The sequence below is a fragment of the Eschrichtius robustus genome, chromosome 1 (genome assembly GCF_028021215.1).
Source record: "Eschrichtius robustus isolate mEscRob2 chromosome 1, mEscRob2.pri, whole genome shotgun sequence".
Classification (NCBI taxonomy): Eukaryota; Metazoa; Chordata; class Mammalia; order Artiodactyla; family Eschrichtiidae; genus Eschrichtius; species Eschrichtius robustus.
Window position 1 is genome coordinate 49,466,476 of NC_090824.1, and position 20,831 is coordinate 49,487,306.

General features: G+C 44.2%; 1 protein-coding gene and 1 long non-coding RNA gene across 2 annotated transcripts in view; both read left to right on the forward strand.

The window, feature by feature from the left end:
• The window catches only part of LOC137754127 (uncharacterized), a 39,855-nt gene extending 21,105 nt beyond the window's left edge, over positions 1–18,750 (forward strand). Inside the window, exon 4 of the long non-coding RNA XR_011071745.1 lies at positions 18,409–18,750. This is a non-coding gene — a long non-coding RNA (uncharacterized lncRNA). The remainder of the gene's footprint in view (positions 1–18,408) is intronic.
• Positions 18,751–20,340: 1,590 nt separating this feature from the next.
• NIN (ninein) overlaps positions 20,341–20,831 on the forward strand; it is a 99,523-nt gene continuing 99,032 nt past the window's right edge. The window contains 1 exon segment of the mRNA XM_068545574.1: positions 20,341–20,366. The gene's annotated coding sequence lies outside the window, so the exon portion shown is untranslated.

The following is a 20,831-nucleotide window of genomic DNA, read 5'->3' on the forward strand; positions in this document are numbered from 1 at the left end:
AGAATGAGAAAAGAAATCACACAAATTATACATTTTTTAAAAACAAATACCACAAACCCTATAAAATTCAGAAAACAATATGGTTTATAGTTATCAACTGGCACACTTTTGCAATACTTTTTTCCCCTATATATTTGGCTATAAACTCTGATCATCTCTATGACAATACTTGTGTAATATTTCCTAAAGAGAGAGTAGAAGGATAATTCAATATTTCTTCTAATATGGTTGGTTGAATTTGTTTTTTTAATATTGACTGGTGGGATATGTAAAGCTTGCATCTTCACACACAGACTTACCTGCTGTTTGTAGTACTGCTATAGGATTCTGCTCTGCAAATTCAGGAATTATAATTCTATCTAACCGAATTCCCATTAAAAAAGAAAAAAAAAAAACACCTGCATAATGTATGTTTTAGCTGACTCAGGCTACTATAACAAAATACCATAGACCTAGTGGCTTAAAGAATAGACGTTTATTTCTCACAGTTCTGGAGGCTGGGAATTCTGAGATCAGGGTACTTAGCATAGTTGAGTTCTGGTGAGAGGCCTCTCCCTGGTTTGCAGATGACTGCCTACTTGCTGTGTCCTCACATGGCTGAGAGAAAGAAAGCAAGCTCCCTGGTATCTTCTTATATGGTCACTAATTCCATCATGAGGACCCCATCCTCATGACCTCATCTAGATCTAACGACCTCCCAGAGGCCCCATCTCCAAATACGATCACATTGTGGGTTAGGGCTTCAGCATATGAATTGAGGGGGGACAAGTATTCAGTTCATAACAGTGCATTACTAATTAATTAATGCTGCATTATCTAGTATGTTCCTGACAGGGAAAAACTTCTGTTTTGACTATGTCCTGAGAACCAAATCCTCTACTTATTTTATATATAAGAGGATTACAAGAACTTTCCACAGACTAACTTCTGGCTTTGTACATTTCAAACCCTGTTTCCCCCTCTATCCCCACACCCCTGCTGCCAGCCTCTAATGGGACACATTCCTATCACCATGTCCTGCTCTGCATGGATGGCACAGCAGGTGGTAGGAATCCTGGGAGCTTCTTCTACACCAGGATGACCAGCAATAACTGAGATCAATATGGAAGCGACCAAACCACATAGATGTTCCCCACTAAACCCAAACTAATGTCTTCAACTTCCTCTCCACTGGATCCCCAAATGCCAACAGCTGCTTCCAGGCTACCTGACACAAGGGGAACATATGGAAACAGACAGCATCTTAACCAATTGCTATTAAAATATCTTACTTTTGCAAACTTGACAAAAGCACCACATGAACACAGTGCTAGGGCCTCTCTCAGGGCTCAGGAAGTGACGGGCTTTCCCTTCATGGTGAACCTATTTCTGCCTCTAGTGCACAGGCTGTGAATGGGAGGGTAGGGGCAGTGGTGAGACAACTATATAAAATAAAATCATTGACAATTATGTAGTGCTTACCAGGGGAAATGCTATGTGTGTATTAAGTCCTTTAATCCTCATAACAACCCTATGATGTTTGCACTATGAAATTCTTCATTTTACGGGCTGGGAAACTGAGTCACAGAGAGGTTAGGTAACTTGCCCAGGGTCACACATGTAGTGAGTGCCAGACCTCGGATTTGAACCCAGGCAGTCTGGCTCATGCTTGCACCTCGTGCACAGAGCAGCCTCTCCGCAGAGCACCTCCCAGCTTGCACAACCACTCCAGGACTCTGCAGTCCCACCTGTCACTTTCTGACATAGTATAATTTTACTGATTTGCTTATTTTCTGTCCCTTGCTACTAAAGTATAGACTCTATGAGGACAGAGTTGTTTATTTTGTTCACTGCTGCATCCCCAGCACCTAAAACACTGTTTGGCACACAGTAGCTCTGTAGTAAATATTTTGTGATCATCTTAAACTCTTTAATACTCCTCTAAACTCTTTAATAACTCCAAGAGGTGATTTGTAAAATGCAAAAGAAAACAAAAATAAGAGGAAACACAAACAAATGGGGAAATTTTGGCTCACATGAAATCCATGGGGAGAAAATGAACTTCATATATTATGAATAAGAAGTTGGCGCCGTTCTAAGTGTAATTCATGTTATCCAGTCCTACATGTCTCAGATCGGGTAGATTATACAGGGAACCACCTAGGAATGATCAAAGAACTCCAGATGGTCTTGTGCACTCAGTTGAGGTTTGAAATCAAAATTTGTGTTAGCACCTGACTGCATAATTATGCATTATGTGATCTTCTCTTGTAATGCTCAAGGGCCAAAGAAAACAGGCGGATGGGTGGATGCAAGACTGAGGATTTGTTGATTGGCTGTGCCAGCACGTCAAAGGAGTAGGGGGGTTGTGTCTGTTGAGGCGAGTATCCTTAAAGTGTCCTTAAATCCAAGGGGGCTGGGGGCTGTTATACAGGCAGATTGAAGGCCGATGCCTTGGTAAGACTGAAGATGGGTGGGATGAAGATGGAGGGGAAGGAAGGGTATAGGGTTGAGGTCAGAGTGGAATTTCAAAGTTCAAGATTTCAGAGGTGAAGTAGTTCTAGGTGATGACAAGGTCTTGTAACAGGATAGGAGATATTGATGGCAACTGAGTAGAGCTCTCAGATGAGTCATAGGACATGAGAAAATTTGATATTATGTGGGTTAGGCACTGATGCATACATTTATCATCTTGGGTGATGATTTGGAAACTGCAAAGCCAGCTTTAAATATCACATGATGTTTAAGTATCACATTGTCCAATAGTCACCTTTTGCTTGAAAATACTTTACTTATAATAACTCTAAAATAACAATCCTCCCCAAGTGAACAAACCAGGATTTTAGCATCATTTCAATTCAGTAGGTTCATAATGTTGGGGGCTGTGAGTTTTGCTTGCTGAAGGTTTGATTCTTTTTTTTCCTTAATTTATTTATTTATTTATTTATTTATTTATTTATTTATTTATTTATTTATTTATTTATTTATTTGGCTGCGCTGGGTCTTAGTTGCAGCACGCAGAATCTCCTTTGCGGCATGAGGGCTCTTTAGCTGCAGCGGGCGGGATCTAGTTCCTTGACCTGGGATGGAACCTGGGCCCCCTGCATTGGGAGGGCGGAGTCTTAACCACTGCGCCATCAGGGAAGTCCCTGAAGGTTTGATTCTGTTCAAAGAATAACTTGCAGATAAACACACACCAAAGGAGTGCCACTTTATAGCTCCAGATTAAAGTCCATTTTGAGATGATACTGAAGAATCCATATTTTATTTGGTGCTACACACATCATAAAAGATCTTGAGTCTCCAGAAATCCACATTCTAAGGCTACAAGACACTCAGTAAACACATAAATATCATGTTAAACAATGGTAGGATGGATAAAAGCACTTAGATCTCCCAGACACCCAATCCATGAAGTGTTCCAATTACAAATATAACAGGCTGACCTTCAGAGAAACAAAATCTTTACTAAGTATTCTCTAATAGCTTTTAAAAAAGATAATAGAAGCTTGAAATTGAATGTAATGTCCAGTGAAGAGTAAGATTTCAGCTTCTTTCACTGTCAGGTGCAGCTGGGGATAGGCAAAGAAACGTTCTGTTTTGTTTTGTTTTGTTTTTCAAAGTTTTTCATCCAGTACTAAGCCCGAAACATTAAAGAAAGATATCAGAAATCACAGATCAACCGTAGCCAGCAAGTAAATTGATTATATTCTTTTTTAAGGATATTCATAATAAAAGAATCAATCCACATGTTTAATTGAATTCACCTAAAATGGTAAGAAATCTTACTGAAGTTGTATGAAGTAGAGATTGTGCAAAAGGCATTCAACCTTGCAAACTTTCTAACCAGGGAGTAACTAAACAATTTCTCCTTTCCCCGCTTGGGAAGGTTGAGTGCCAGGCACCTGGGTAGTGTGGGAAAGTTCTAACTGAAGTAATCCATGCTCTAGATTTTACATGTGAAGTCATTTTTAGACATTCTGTAGAGCTACGGAAACAGTTTTGCCCTTTCCATTTTTCCCCTACCAAGTTTTCCATATCTTCAAGACAGATGGAGCACATGTAACAAAACCAACCCGATGCAGAGGATGCAATCTGGGATATTAAAAATAAAATCTTTTCCAAATCTTCACAAGCTCCTTTAAAAACACTTCCAACCAAGTGTTAAAGCAGCTAACAGAGGTGTCTAAAAATGAAAAAAAGAAGAGGTGCTCCAAAGGGTTCTTTTTTCAGAACCAGTCAGCATTAATATTTACTTCTCGGAAAGAGCTCTTTACACAATCAGCAGATATGACCAAATTTAGTCATATGTGAATTGAAAATGATTATATCCCAGAGGGCTCTACATTGACAATCTTTAAATATAAAAATGTTGAATCAAATCCAGAAATAAGACAAATAGTCAAATGCAATTAATACACAAGATAATGTTAATATTATATTTTATTTTTGGCTGTGTTGGGTCTTCGTTGCTATGCGCGGGCTTTCTCTATTTGCTGCGAGCAGGGGTTACTCTTCGTTGTGATGCACGGGCTTCTCATTGCAGTGGCTTCTCTTGTTGCAGAGCACGGGCTCTAGGTACGTGGGCTTCAGTAGTTGTAGCACGCAGCCTCAGTAGTTGTGGCTCATGGACTCAGTAGTTGTGGCTCACGGGCTCTAGAGCGCAGGCTCAGTAGTTGTGGCACATGGGCTTAGTTGCTCTGGGGCATCTGGGGTCTTCCTGGACTAGGGATCGAACCCGTGTCCCCTGCGTTGGCAGGCGAATTCTTAACCACTGAGCCACCAGGGAAGTTCCAATATTATATATTAACAGACTCCAAATAAACATTCAGCACCATTGCATTATTCAAAGAAATCAGTAAAGAAAATATGGTTAGGTAGATTTTGACATTGTATTCTTACCATTACTAACTCTAAGCCCTTTATTATAGAAACATTGTAGCTTATATTTTACATTTTCGTAATATTTAAATTTTATATTTTCGTAATATTTAAAAATAGGAACCTATCAATTGTGGCTCCTGGATTTTTAATTTTCTATGTAAAACTAATTTATTCTGAGCCATATGTAATTTCAGATTTTCTAGCAAGAGATTTTCCCCACAAAATTGTGTTGAAATGTTACTATCCCATTGCCATCATCCAAAGAATGCATCAATATTCAATTAAATGTAAATAAAATTAATCTTTCTTCTTTTTTCCACCGGGACATATAAGTAAATTGTTTGAAATGTATGACGGATGGAAATTAAATGTAAATTACTTCTTAATTTATGGAGCCTCAGTGAACTGGGAACTGATCTAGGTGCTGGGGATACAGCCATGAACGAGGCAAACAAGGCCAATTCAGGCTAATAGGGGAGACTGGCAACAGCCCTATAAACAAGCAAAGGCACAAACAAGACCATTTTGGATAGTGATGAGTTTTGTGAAGGAGAGGGAATCTGCCAATGGCATGGAGGGTGGCTGAGAGAGCATGAGGGCCAGGGGACAGGGCAGTCGGGAAATCAGAGAAGGCGATGTTTCGATCAAGACCGGAGCAGCCGAAGGAGCCAGCTGTGCAAAGAACAGGGGGGAAAGCATTGCAGGCAAAGCGAACAGCTGATGCAGGAAGGAGCTTGGTGTGTTTGTATATCAGAAATGCGGCCAGTGGGGGTGGACTGGGGCGCCGGGGGTGGTGGTGAGAGATGAGGTCCAGGTGTTAGGCAGGGCCAGATTATGGAGTCAAGATTTGGGGTTTATTCTGAGAGTGAAAAGAAGCCACAGTAATTGGTTGCATTTTTAAAAAGATCACTCTGTCTCCTGTGAGGCAAATGGAAGGGCAGGGACCAGAATGGAGGCAGGGAGACCAGGTAGACTGCCAGGAGTCTGGGGGAGGCACAACTAGATGGCCCTTAGCAGGGTGCTGGCAGTGGCCACAGTGGGGATGGTGAGAAGTGCTCAAATTTGCAATACACTTTAGAGATACAACCTAAGGGACTTTCTGGTAGTGAATTTGCAACTCCTCAAACTAAGTTCTCTCTCTCTTTTTTTAATAAATTTATTTATTTATTTATTTATTTATTTATTTATTTATTTATTTATTTATTTATTTATTTATGGCTGTGTTGGGTCTTTGTTTCTGTGCGAGGGCTTTCTCTAGTTGCGACGAGCGGGGGCCACTCTTCATCACGGTGCGCGGGCCTCTCACTATTGCGGCCTCTCTTGTTGCGGAGCACAGGCTCCAGACGCGCAGGCTCAGTAGTTGTGGCTCACGGGCCCAGTTGCTCCGCGGCATGTGGGATCTTCCCAGACCAGGGCTTGAACCTGTGTCCCCCGCATTGGCAGGCGGATTCTCAACCACTGCGCCACCAGGGAAGCCCAGTTCTCTCTCTTGAGCTACATTTCCAAAGCTTTTCTGATACAATTTTAGATCCCAGCCCCTTGTCCTCACCTCCCTACTCCTCTGCACATCTGTGCACCCCTTTCAGACCTCAGAAAAATGCCCCCTCAAACCTCTTAAATCACAGTTGGTCCCAATGGCTTATCCAGCCACCCATTCCAGTGCGATGGGTACATCTCAGCTGCTGTTGTGCCTGCAGATCCCAGAAATGACTCTCCAGACAGCCTTTCCCAGGTCCTGTCACCTTACAATCCATGCCTTCCAAAGGACTCCTAGAGAAATCCCCAAACAGTCATTTCACATTTTTACGTGACTCTCCACATACACAAGACTTCGGCACCCTCTAGGGATCTGTCCTAGAATGTTACAGCAGCCCCAATCACATTCAGCGGATGCTTTTGCAGACAAGCTCAATGCTAGGGTCTTTGCATGCCTCAGTTACCTTGCAGGGGACAGAGCTACCAGCAGCGCCTTCTTACAGTTGAGGAAACCAGGATGTAGATGTGTTTTGCAAATTGCAAAACAACACCCAGCTAGGATTTAAGTCAGGTGAGGCTCAGCTAGGCTCTTTACCTCGTGCTTCTCTAAGAACTGCTTCTCCCACAACAACACCCTTCCCCACCCACTCTTGGTGAAGCATCATGGTCAGAACACTTTTAGGAGTGTTAGGAGCCAGATTGCCGGGACTAGAACCCGAGTGTCGTTACTTTTTAGTTGCATGACCTTGGATAAGACACTTAACTTCTCTGTGCCTGTTTCCTCCTCTGTAAAGGAGAGAGAATGATAATACCTACCTCATAAGGTGAGGATTAAGTGAGTTACTATATATAAAGTGCTCAGAATGACATCTGGTTTAGAACAAGTGCTACAGAAATATGAATTATCATTGTCATCATTCTTCTGTCCCCCACTGACACGTCACCTTCACTTCATATTTGTGCCACAAAACTTCAGCTCCATGATTATCAAGCTATTACCAAAAGACTCCTAGGTAGGTGTCTAGGTAAGGGGGTTGTTAGGGGAGTGCATAGTGAGGTCATTATAAAAAGAAACTTGACGGGCAAAGTGATGAGGCAAGTGTCAGGGAGGCTAAAGAGACACTTAATAAGTTGTGATTAATTTACTCTGAATAATGCATTGAAGTGAAGACATTTTTAAAGCATTATTCGGATTAAATGACTTCCCATTCTGAGGCTCATCTCACTAACCAGGAAGTGTGTGGAGCGGGCAGAGGGGAGCCTGCTCTTTCCAGTCTTGAATCACCTGGGGTTAAGGGCCTGCATCGCAAGCTCTTGCTTCCACTTCATTGTTTTTAGTCGCTACAATGTTTAGGTTGTTTACCAGTCTAAGTAGACTGGGTTTATCTGTGGGAACAACAATAACAACACACTTCATCAGCTCAGTGATCAGGTTTATTTCTCGTTCATGCCACAAGTCTGTCACAGAAGGCCTACTTATTGTAGTCATTGAGGAACTAGGCTGGCAGAGGCTCCATCTCAACGTGCTTCCCTGATCATGGGGGCAGGGGAGAGAGAGCATGGCAAGCCACACACATGGCTCTTGAAGCTTCTGCCCAGAAATGCCCCATCATGCTGCTCATATTAACTCCACAAGGAGTTAACTGAAAGTGAACAGAAAACCCATCTAAAAGTAGCTGGAACAATAAAAAAGGGGGGGGGGAGGGTATTTTCTCACCCAACAAGAAGTCTGGAGGTGGATCAAGGCCCAAGTCTGTAAATTCAGCAATACAAGGAGGGCTTCAGGGGCCCACTTTATTTCCATATTTCTACTTTGCCATCCTTAGGGTGTCAGCAATATCCCCCATCAAGGTCACAAAATGGCTGCAGCAATACCAGCCATCACATGCATACCAACAACGTCTGGAGAAGAATAGTGATGTTTCCTCCCATTAGCCTCATATTATTGAGAAAATGTTTCCCAGAACCCCCAGCTTACCTTGGGTCTCATTGGCCAGAATTAAATCATATGGCCGTGTCTTAGCCAGTCACTGGCAAAAAGAATTAGACCACTTCCTGGTGTGAGAAAAGGCCTATTTTCCCTTTGCCCAAACAACTCTGACTTCTATAAGAAATATGCCACTGAACATAAGAAATCAGGAAAATGTAACCTAGTTTCACCAACTAGGGTAAGCTCCTTTATTCAGAGTGTAAATAAAGAGGGACCACGATGACCCCTCATGAAAAGCCTTCATTTGTGCTTACGTAATTATCCACAGTGGAATAACTATGGGCAAATAAAGCAAGCAAAACAGGCATTTAATAGGGAGGGATCATTTACCTAAGGGTCAGGGAAATAAGAAACTACTTTGGGTTGATATTACATCCGTCTCAAAAGAGTTGACCAAAAGAATTCCCCACTCCCTTCTTTGTGATCTCCCACCATAGCCTAAACATACCTTCTTCATCATTTCACTCACCACACGTTATTGCCTTTATCTGTGTACCTGTCTGTCTCCACCTGCAAGATTGTAAGCTCTTTGAAAGATATGGTCTGTTTCATCTATTTTTTTCCTGTGTGTGCTAAAAATAACAATGGGTAACATCAGTGGATTGCTCCCTGTGTACCAGAGCCCATTCTAAGTTCTAAATGAATTAATTCTTGTAATGTTCACAACTGTCTTGTGAGGTCTGTGCTGTTATTAGCTATATTTTATAGATGAAGAAGAGACGGAGGTTAAAAAGGTTAAGTCACTTGACCAAATGTACACAACTATTAAGTGAGAGAGTTGAATTTCAGATGGAGGCAGCCTAGCTGGGTCATGCCTCACAGATGTGCTCCACAAATGGGTCAACCTAATGTGCTTGAATATGCAATGTGAAGGTGAGAGAGAACAGGAGTGAAGAACAAGTGAAGTTATCTTTTATTGACATGTGGAATCTGAAATCAAGTACGATAGACCTAAATTCCCTAAGGGTAGAGATCATGTATGTTTCCCCTGCTCAGTATGGTATCTCTGACTCCTAGTAGTTCCAGCACACAATAGGTCCTCAAGTATTCCTGGAAATGGGGGAGGGAAGAAGGGAGGGACTGAGCCAGGGAGGAAGAGAGGGAGGGAGGAAGAGAGATTGAATGAATAAACACAACTCATGTCCTCCTTCCTCTACATTTTCTACCTTCTCTTCCTCTTACTTCCATGGGTAACTTGGCTTCTGTTACCCTAACATCCTACCTAGGAGAGGAGGAAGTGCTGTTTCTAAGTATTGTGTTCTCAAAGAGAAGAGTTTAAGTGTAACATTGTTACAGAGTACTGAGGCCTCTCTGCTGCCCTAAAATTCATTTGGGTTTTGAAACAATGTATCTTGTATAGAGTAGATTTTTCCTCAAACTGAAACATTTTTAAAGAATTTGGACTTGTGCTTTTTTTCTAATTGTGTGCTGCTTGAAATGTCAATGCAAGGCAGGGATGCCAGTTTCCACGTGGACACATTGATTTATTTTAAAAAAATCAATGCAAGTCCATAAGCAAATGAACAGCAGTAATTAAGGGCCAGGAAATAGCCACTCTCCGTTGATGGAACTAGTACTCCAGCAGTCCCTCCACCAGCATGGTGTCACATTAGGTAATAGTCTGTGAATGCTAAAGGCAGTGTTTTTCTTCTTTCAGCACCATTGTCATAGGACTCTGTTTTCATGGTGCATAGAATTTCACAGTCCATAGAAACAACCATACAAATGTAACATATCAGATCTAATCTTTAAATCATATATACTCCCCACTCTAGTTTTAATCATCAAAGTAAAATCATACTGGAACTAAAGCATGGCACTTTTGTCGCAAGTGAATTTTAAGTGTTCTTATTCCTAAAGGGTGTCCAAGTTTCTGTTGTTGATTTTCTTGTTTTGATTCTTATCCAGAGAGCTAATTTTTAAAAGTGTCTCTTTTGGTCTAACCTTGAACTGGAATTTCATGAGTCTCTGAATATCCCAAAATTTGTTTGTTCTTTATTCCCAGGTTACTTTCCGATTTCATTCAAATGTCTTTGAGTTATTAGGGATTTTTTTCTGGTGTCTCCTTCAATTTCAACACATCCAAAAATGAGCTCATTGATTTCTTCCCCATCTGGCTTTTTCCTCTGTGTTCTGTCTCTTGGCTGATGGCACCGTCCTTCACTGTCTGATCCAACCCAACACTTTGGCCACTTTTGATCACTCTGATTTTCCCACCTACAGCCAGTTAGTTGGCAAGTCCATTCGTCTAATCTCTAGATCCATCCTTTCCTTTTCATTCTCACACCCACTGCCCTAAGTCAGCCCCTCATCATTGTCACGTGGAATATTGACCCCCAAAGTGGTTTCCATTTTTTATCTCTTATCCCTCCAACCCATCCTTTATATTTCCATTCAGTTCTTTTCTGAAAGAGAAGTGTATCATTTCTCCCCTGCTTGGAAATCTAAAATGGCTCACCCTTACCAATTTTTAAAAAGCCCAAACTCTTTAATGACATTGAAGGCTGTTCTTCAGTTACTCCCAGACTGCTTTGTCAGCCTCATCACCTTTCACTCCCCACCATTACCTTCATTATCCCTGCATGTGTATGTATTTTCCCCAGATTTACCATGACACTCCTCAATTCCATCTGCCTGGCAAAATCCAAATAACCCTTCAAGGCCTAGTTCAAATACCCCTCCTTTTATGGAAAGGTCCTTGATCACCAGGCAGAATTAATCTCTCCTTCCTGCTCTCATAGCATTTTGTTTATATCATTATGCCCTTTGTCTGAGGTCAGGTTCCCAGAAGAAGATCCTGAGAGGAGCATTTGTAAGGAAGGGTTTTTACTAAGGCGATGTTCCCAGAAGAGACTGGCAAGTGAATGAGGGAAGTAGGACAGGGAAGGAAAAGAGACAGAGCAAATGTAAGACAAGGCAAAGTCCTAGGAGTAGCTCAGCCTGATCTGGTAGGGAAAGCCTGGACATTAACTTAAGTCCTGCTCTAAGGCAAAGGGAGCTGGGCTTTTTTTATTCCCACATTGAGCAGTCACTGCTAGGAATTAAGCTCCCCAGCACTTGCTGCTCTCTAAATTTGTACATAGTACCCTAGGGTAGCCACTGAAGAAGAGCCATTGGTGCAGCCCAGTGGAAGCAAAAGCACATCAGCTGATGGAGGGGCACAGAAATGGTAACAGGGATCCCCGAACATCCGGGAGGAGGCAGACAATGTCAGCTCTGCTCCTTAGTATAGGCTGACTTGGTTCCGTCTAAGCGTCCCCAGCCCCTGGTTCTGTCTAAGCATCCCCAGCCCCTGGATCCCTAACCACTTGGGAGCAGAGACCCCTTCTTAGTCATCCTTACATCCCCACAGCATGGAAGGTATCACTTTGCACCTCGAAAGTGCTTAAATAACATTTGTTGGTTCAAATTGAATACTCCTTTCCTAGGTCTTGTGCAACATTTTGCTGCTACTAATCATACTGCTGAGATGGGTTTTTTTCCCCTAGCTGGTTTTAGCTCAATAATAGAAGATATGGCTTCTGGGGTTTCAAAACCTAAGGTTCAACTTTTCACATTGCGCTTTTCTTCCTGGGGCAACAACTTGCTGAGCACATCTCTTCCTAAATTCCAAGACAGGCTGCTTGCTCTGCTCAGTCAAGGCTGCCAACTCAAGAAACATTTTTGAAAGATCACAGTCAGCCTCACTGCCAAGAGAAGAAGTTCTTGGCACAAAAAGGACCTGGTTCAATATGAGATGCCAGATGGTGATTTCAACTTCAGCTAAATTCCTGCTGAAAAAAAGTGTTTGAGCTGCAGATGAGAAAAGCTTCTATGACAAATTTCCAAGTGTTAGAAGCTTCAGAGGGAAATGGCAAGTGTTGATATACTCCCCTCCCAACCACATGCACACACACCATAGAACTACTACCTGCATCTGGTAGCTAAGATTCCTACAAAGATGCCTTTGCTTTTTAAGAAGACTTTCAGCCCTGATATGATTTTTACTAATATTAAAGTATATTATCCGAATCCATTAAAATAAAATACTATTTGTTTTTGTGCAGTGTTTTTTCAAGGTATGTGTCCCTTTAGCATCTGCTGTGAGCTTTTTTGGTATCTGGAGGCAATTCTTTCCTCTCCACCAATAACTCCATTATTAAGCCAATTAATAAACAGTGTGTCTCCCCTCCCTAAATACTTTCATGTTACAAGGGATGTACGTGAAGTATACATTGATGGTGCTCTGCCTGGATGCCCTTGGGTCCCTGACTTACGGGTACAGGAAATAGAAAGCCCAGCTCCTCTGACTCAAGTCAGGGCAAACTCTGAGGTGCAGTTTATGCTCCAGAGCTCCACTCAAGATTAGGCTGAGGCTGGGACTTTGCCTGAAATTTTTGCCCTCGGCCGGCTTCTTCTCTTCTGCTCTCCTTGTCTTGCTCTTCCCCCTCCCCCTCCTCCACCACCCTCCCCTATGGGTTTCTGCCGGAGCATTTCTTTAATAAAACTCATGCACACAAATCCTCATCTCAGGGTCTAGTTTTGTGGAACCAACCTAAAATTATGTACAATAGAAAAACTAAAGGCATTTTGTGCTAACAGAGAGAAGACAGTTTTTTCTGGAGCAAGGAATGTATGCATACCTCCTTTATCAATCAAGGTCTCAGAAGGAAATAGTGGATAAGCTCAAATTAGGTATTTGGAGAATAGTTAATAAAGGGACTACTTACAAAAGGGTAGGTCGGGTACAAAGAAACAAGGATAGTGCCTGCCTGGGAGCTGATAACAGGGGGTGCCATTACCAAGCCCAGGCCTGACTGGCAGAACTGATGACTGAGAGTTGTGTAGCAAAGGCTGTGCCACAGAAGCTGTGATCTTAAGGGATGCAGCCGGCCTACAGAGACCCTATAGGGGGGAGCTGGCTGAATAAATACCCCAACCTCATGCTCTTTCCACCTTCCAGTCTTTTGCCAGTGAACCTGTCAGCCGAACCTAACGGGATGCCAGGTGCAAAGGAGTCCCTTAACGCAATACATTTTGGTGGCCTCTTAGGGAATTGAGCAGTAGAGAAGGGTAGAGGGGGCATCTGGAAGGACAAACAAGGCCACCTACCTATTTTCACACACACACACACACACACACACACACGTTTGGCCTGTTCTTGACTTTGCTTTGTGACCAGATTCACATAAATAGGCACTCATTTTTCTCTCTGCTGATTTCCCCCCTTCCCCTTTTATCTTATTTGTACTTCAGGGGATCCAGAAATAGGCTGCATGATGTTGGGGAAGAGACCTCAATAATAAAAAATCAGACAAAATGCTTTTTTTGTTAAAGTCTGAGCATGGCATCTGGGCATCTCAGCATAGCCCCCAAACCTCATCTCCAAGATGGCTTTTTTTTTTTTTGCAGATTGAAATATGACTCACAGAGCTCACTGCCATAAGATTTATCATCACTTTGACTTCAGTATTTTGGTGCAAAGAGGTCTAGATTATATCCTTAGAGAACCATGCCCATTCTGTCCAAATTGAAAACAAAATGCAAATCAAAGATTTATGTCGCTTTTGGTAATGAAGGATCTAATTGCTTTCTCATCATTCCAGATGCAAAGATGCCCTCATTATTCAGTTTACCCCCAAATGTCCTCATTATTGGAAACGATGCTCTCTTCTTGTTGGTTTCATTTTCTGTTTTGAAATGGTCATTTCCCCTGCATTCACCTTTGGCTTGGTTCCGAATATAAAGCACTGCAAAATGTGCAGAGTGGAAGACAAAACGTCACCCAGTTATTTCAAGGCCTCTGAAATTAATCATGGAAAACAACACAGCTCCTTAGGATGCCAGCAGGAGCTGATGTGGGCGGGACAGAGGATAGAGGTTGAGCAACACCCCTCCCACTCATCCCTAGAGGACAGGCACACGCAGCAGTGACTGCCTTCTGGGCCTCCAGCCCTCTCTCTCTGGGTCCCCTGCAGGTGCAAATACAGCTGAGCAGAAAACACGTAGGCTGTGGGACATGTATTAACAAATGGCCTGCAGGGTTGTCATGTCTAAGTATTAAAATAGGGTACACTGGGCTATTTTCTTCTGAAATTTTATCTTTTTCAATACTTTTGGGGGGTCCAAAGGTTTTAGAGGGTGGTGGCTTTTAAGAATATTTTAAAACTCTGTGTTTCATTCCAAGAAGGCTGTTTGCATCACCCATGAACCTGCATGGGAGGCGAGTGCGGGGGTAGATGAGCCCAGCCTAGGGGACTGATAGGTGATCTTGAGCAAAGCACCAAACCCTCCTGAACCCAGGCTCGTTGTCACAACAAGGAATTGGGTGGGATGAAGTAACAACCCTCTTCTTGTTCTAACATTACACTCCCTGAAACACGAGCCAGCAGCCATAGGCAGCTAGTCTGAGGGGAGATGAGCTGCAAAATACACACCCGATTTCAGACTTAGTACAACCACTCATGTAAATCATATCATTAATAATTTTTATATTGATTACATGTTGAAATGATAATATTTGGGGTATATTGAGTTAAATAAAATGTAAACATTTTACTTGTTTGCTTTTACTTTTACAAATGTGACTACTAGAAATTTTTGAATTGCACGTGTAGCTCACTTTATATTTCTTTCAGACAGAACTGTTTATTTATTTATAGGACTATTTTAAAATATGTTTCTGGGTTCCTATTTTGCGTGTGCATCAAATTCTAGAAAACTTAAAGTAGTCTTGCTTGGGGAAAAAATGTTATGTCATTTTCCATTCAAAATTCTTTCTTTTTTTTTTTTTTTAAATGTAAAGATTTCGTGTCATGTTGGCTAAGTGTTTAAGAGAGTGCGAGGTGAAGGAATACCAATGCTTCTTAAACTAGAACTTTATTTTCTTCTACTTTGAAGTAAGCTATATGTGTCAGTCTTTAGGCACTTAAGTCTTTAGAACAGTAGAACACTTCCAGATTCCAGACACATGAAAAAAGATATTTCCGAAAGTGAAGACCAGCCTCCCTGTGCTGCCATGCACACACGTGCGACATCTCTTCTCCATGTAAGGGCCAAGTGTTTGGAAAGCACCTCGAAGCTCAATCCGTGAGCTCCAAAAGGCTCATGTTCAATAACCACTTCCTGCTGTGCAATAACTGCTGGGTCAAATAAAGAACAGTGGACAGAGACAGGGCATTGGTTATACCTTCAGACTGATGATCTGGGCAGAAGGGGCAGCAGGGGGAAGCTGCAGAGGCAGTTATGAGCACAGTGGAAGGAGGGTAGGTTGTCTGCAGACAGTGAGGATACATATATCTGCATGCATCAAGTAGGGTCTTGAATGTCAGGAAGGAGATCTAGGACCTGATATGAAAGGCAATGGGCTGAATGACTTGATAAAAGCCATGTTTTCAGGAAATCACACCTCTCTTCTCTGTCATGCTATATATGTGTGTGGCTCCCAATTGGAGGACCCGCCTGGAATCCAATGTCACCTCACAGTGTCCCCTCACTCTCTCATGTGTGCATATTTTTGCTTCCCCAAAGGTCAGTAACACATACCTCAAGGGCAAGGACCCAGGTTGATGTTTCTTTTGAACATCTCATGACTCCCAGGATAGTAATGGGCACAGAGTAGGTGTTTAATGCTTATGTTAAAAAAAAAAAAAAAAAGTGCTGAATCCCTGTTTCTTCTTCATTCATATATTTCACGAGGGAAGACGGAGAATCCTAATTCCTAATAGAGGTCCTCCAGGGCAAAAGTGTAAATCTGTTTGCTTTCTGTCTCTTTCCCATCCCTCTTCTGTGTTTTTCTCATTTCCTGCTGGCATCTTCTTGGGTTCTTACCATAAACATTTTGTCACTGAAACTCCTAGTCTTTGACTTGCATGTCTGGAACCCAGATTTCCCCCTTCCTCCTTTCACCATTTCCTTAGGGCCTTGGGGAGAGTATGATGTCCTTTTCACTCAGACAGTCCTTGGGTTGGATTATTCCTGATAATCTGCTTTATCTACTTGGTCCTCCCTGATACAGCTCTACAGCTCACATGAACACCGTTCTGATTAGTTCAAATCACCAGAGAAATAAGAAAGACACGTATTAAAGAAGTGTAGAAGGAGCTGGGAGTTACTACATAGTGATAGAAGAACTTTTTTAACTATTCTGTGATTCAGAAATAATGTATACCCAACTATGTCTTTGAGGGAGAGTACACTGAGTTTGGTTAGAGCTCTAGCCTTTCTTTAACCAGAAAAAGATAACTCTGCAGATCCCAGGAAATTCACGAAGCCTGAATTTCCCTCTCTCTCCTCGCCCCCCACCTTTTTTAAAAAAGTAAGTTTATTTATTTATTTATTTATTTTTGGCTGCGTTGGGTCTTCGTTGCTGTGCGTGGACTTTCTCTAGTTGCGGTGAGCGGGGGCTACTCTTCGTTGTGGTGCGCGGGCATCTCATTGCGGTGGCTTCTCTTGTTGGGGAGCACGGGCTCTAGGCGCATGGGCTTCAGTAGTCGTGGCTTGCGGGCTCAGTAGTTGTGGAACACAGGCTTAGTTGCTCTGCGGCATGTGGGATCTTCCCGGACCAGGGCTCGAACCCGTGTTCCCTGCATTGGCAGGCGATTCTTAACCACTGCGCTACCAGGGAAACAAAGAATAACTTTCTTTTCCCCGGATTATTATTATTATTTTGTTGTTATTGTTAACTTTTTACAGCTTTTTACCAATCTAAGAAAGCCAGCCCAGTACTGAAAAATGTAGCAGAAAGCCATTCAAAAATTTCGGCTATAAACACCTTAAGGATACTGAGTCCCTGAACAAGGATTTTTTTTAAGTGAGAGCTGATATCAGAGGCAGATAAACTGCAACAGATAAGAAATGTGGCTTGTAAAGGGTATTAACTCTGGGTATTTACATTTCTTTTCATTTTGTTCTTATATTGCATATAATGTAGTATTGGAGCTTGGCTACTATTTCTGCTGTTATCCTTATTTTTTGACAGAGAAAAGCTCAATTGATAGCTTCTAAGGTAAATTCCTGCTTTCTTCCAGTGGCTCAGTCTGGACTAAGACAAACCTTTCACCCTGTGCAACCTAAATTGCAGGCACATTGTGTCAAATTATCTGAGTTGGCAGGACTGTTCTTGCAAAGCTACACTGTGAAGTAGCCATGCTGAACACTTTCCCCTCTTTTGTAGGGAAGCTGGGAGTTATGTGTAATTTCCAGCATTAACTCCACCCCATTCACTCCCCTCATGAAAGAGTATCTTGTGTTTTTGAAATTACACAATCCCCACCAATTCTGATCTTTCTCTATAGGGAACATCTCCTGGCCCCCAAGAATCACTGCTTGAAACTAATGACAGTCTCCTCCTTAAGGATTCTTGCAGGTTAAAAAGGGATGCTTGGAGAGAGAACTTGTAGGATGAGACTCCCATGGCAGAGACTAGCTGAAACAAGAAAAAAAAAATCTATAACATATATAAATCTAAATATATATATTCTTTTTCATATTCTTTTCCATTATGGTTTATCACAGGATATTGAATATAGTTCCCTGTGCTACACAGTAGGATCTTGTTATTTATCCATCCTATATACACTAGTTTGCATCCGCTAATCCCAAACTCCCAATCCTTCCCTCCCCCCCTCCCCCTTGGCAACCACACGTCTGTTCTCTATGTCTGTGAGCCTGTTTCCGTTTCATATATGTTCGTTTGTGTCGTATTTTAGATTCTACATATAAGTGATATCATATGGCATTTGTCTTTCTCTTTCTGACTTACTTCACTTAGTATGATAATCTCTAGGTCCATCCATGCTGCTGCAAATGGCATTATTTCATTCTGAAAAAAAAAAAACTCTTCATTCTTACCTTCTAAGACTGTTGGCTGTTTTAGTCCCCAATGAACATATTCTCTTATTTATAAGATGACACCTATGTAAGGATTCTGCTAACAGGTTAGCTATTCCCATAACAAAGAGTGTGTATGTGTGTTGTGTAATTACTACTAGACTGAACAACCACGCATGAAGTACATGAGTGTGTGTGTGCATGCTTGCCCAAGATTGTTAAAAAGCGGGAGAGAGGAGCATGAATCTCTCCTTTTTCTTATTCTCCAGGTGCACTGTGTTGAAGGAATAGCATTTGGGTTCTAAAAGAAGACTGACCTGCTTGGTGCTTCCCTGGTGGCTCAGTGGTTGAGAATCTGCCTGCCAATGCAGGGGACACGGGTTCGAGCCCTGGTCTGGGAAGATCCCACATGCCGCGGAGCAACTAAGCCTGTGCACCACAACTACTCAGCCTGTGCTCTAGAGCCCATGAGCCACAACTACTGAGCCCACGTGCTGCAACTACTGAAGCCCTCATGCCTAGAGCCCGTGCTCCACAACAAGAGAAGGCACCACAATGAGAAGCCCGCTTATCACAACAAAGAGTAGACCCCGCTTGCTGCAATTAGAGAAAGCCCGTGCTTAGAGAAAGCCCGTGCGCAGCAACAACGAAGACCCGACACAGCCAAAATTAAATAAATGTATTAAAAAAATAAATAAAATAAGACTGATCTGCTATTAAAAAAAAAAAAGAGCAAACAAACAAAACCCCCCAAAACTTTGAGTTAACTGTAGATTCACACTGTTATAAGAAATAATACAGAGAGATCCCTTATAGACCTTTTACCCAATTTTTCCCAATGATAACATTTTGCATAATTGTAGTACAATATCACAACCAGGAAACTGATGTCAATACAATCCTAGGGCTTTATTCAAATGACACCAGTTTTATGCTCACTCATTTTTGTGACTATATTTTGTTCTATGCAGTTTTGTCACAGATGTCATCTGCTTTTGAATCCCAGCTCTGCCAACTAGCTGTGTGGTCCTGAGGAAGCTCCTTAACTTCTCTAAGGCCCTCATTTGCAAAATGGATATAATAAAGTCTGCCTCCCAAAGGTGGTGTGAGGATTAGGTAAGATTATTCCTGTCAAGTTTCCAGCACACTGGATTCTCAGTAATGCTAGTTTCCTTCCTGTCTATCCCTTGTTCTTTCAGTAGCAAGGGAGCGTTTTCCAGTTTCCTGCTGAAATAACCAGACTTGTGTAGAAATGTAGAGATGGGGGAGTGAGAAGCGGAGACTCTGGGGGAGCCCTGGAGTAGGGGTCGGGGGGGGGAGGAGGCGGTAAGCTCCGAGCAATCATTGGCCTGAGCGGTACCGACTCCAAGGAGTATCCGTCCCGCGTGGCTAGTGACGGAGGCTTAGATGCACCCACAGAAGCCTGGATGGGGGTGGGAGCCTAAGAAGACGTGGTGGGCAGGTGCGGAAGCCAGTCTAGACCTGGTAGGAGGGACGCACTCGCTCCATAGGGTTCAGAGTCAAGTCTGGACCTCTTCAGCCTCCTGGACCCCCTCTTCTAATGACCGCCAATGGGCGCTCGAGGGCAGAGAAATCCAAGGCCGCCTGGGGGAAAAAGAGGCACCTGGATCCCCACCTTCAGTCCCACGGGCTGGAGGCGGGGACTTTTCCCCGACCCGGAGACGTTGCCGGCCGGGCGTCCTAGGCACAGAGGGGATTGTGCAGGTGCCTCTGGAAGGAAGGAGAGGCTATCCGGCAGGGGATCGACCTCTGCTGACCTCCTCCATCTGCGCCCCGGCAAGCCCCGGATCTTCCAAGTTCAAATCTCCGAGGTGACCGCCCCAGGGTCACAGCCAAGCCGGGACCGCACTCCTCCGTGCTCCGGCCACCAGAGGCGCAGTCCCCGTGGAAGGGGTGGAGTTGGGGGGGGGGACTGACCCCGCGAGGGCCCGGGCGGCGCCCAGCGCTCCTCCCTCAGCGGCCCCAGCTGCGCGGGCCGCGGAGGAGGAGCCGCGCCCGGGCCGGCGTCGCCCTGGCTCCTCCTCCCCGCGCGGGCCTGGCCCTTCCTCCCCTGCGTCCAAAGCTTCGGGTGGCCGCGGCCGAGCCGGGAGCCGAGCGCGCTGGGCGCGGCCGTCCCGCTGCCACTGCCGCCGCCGCCTCCGAGCCCCGAGTGCGCCCGCGGCCATGGCCCCCGCGGCAGCGCCAGGCGCCTGAGCCCCGGGACGCGGTAAGCGCGGAGCCCGCTCCCGCGGACCCCCGCCCCGCGGCCTGGGGGTGCGCGGAGGCCTCTCGCTGCCCCCGCGCTGTGGGCGAGGCCCTGCGCGCCCTGGCGGCCCAGGCACCGGAACAGGCTGGGGCTTCCCCTGCCGGGCTGGGGCCGGGCGGTGGTTGTCCCCGCGGGCCGGGAGCAGGGAGCGGAGGCGAGGAAGCGGGTGGCCCGGCGGCCAGCTCGGGCCGGGGCGCTCCAGGCTGACCAGGCGGGGAGGGGATGGTGTGCGAGGCGGAGGAGGGCTCGGTCCGGGAGAGCGGGCTGAGCGGGCGGGGGCGGGCCGGCGGGCGGGGAGGATGCGCGCCGCAGCCCCCAGGAGCCGCGCTTTTGTGAGCGCTGGCCCCTTACAAATGGAAATGACGCTCGCGCGGGTCCCCATTCCCGTCCGTTTGAAGGACGCCCTCCCTGAATCCCGGCGCCGAC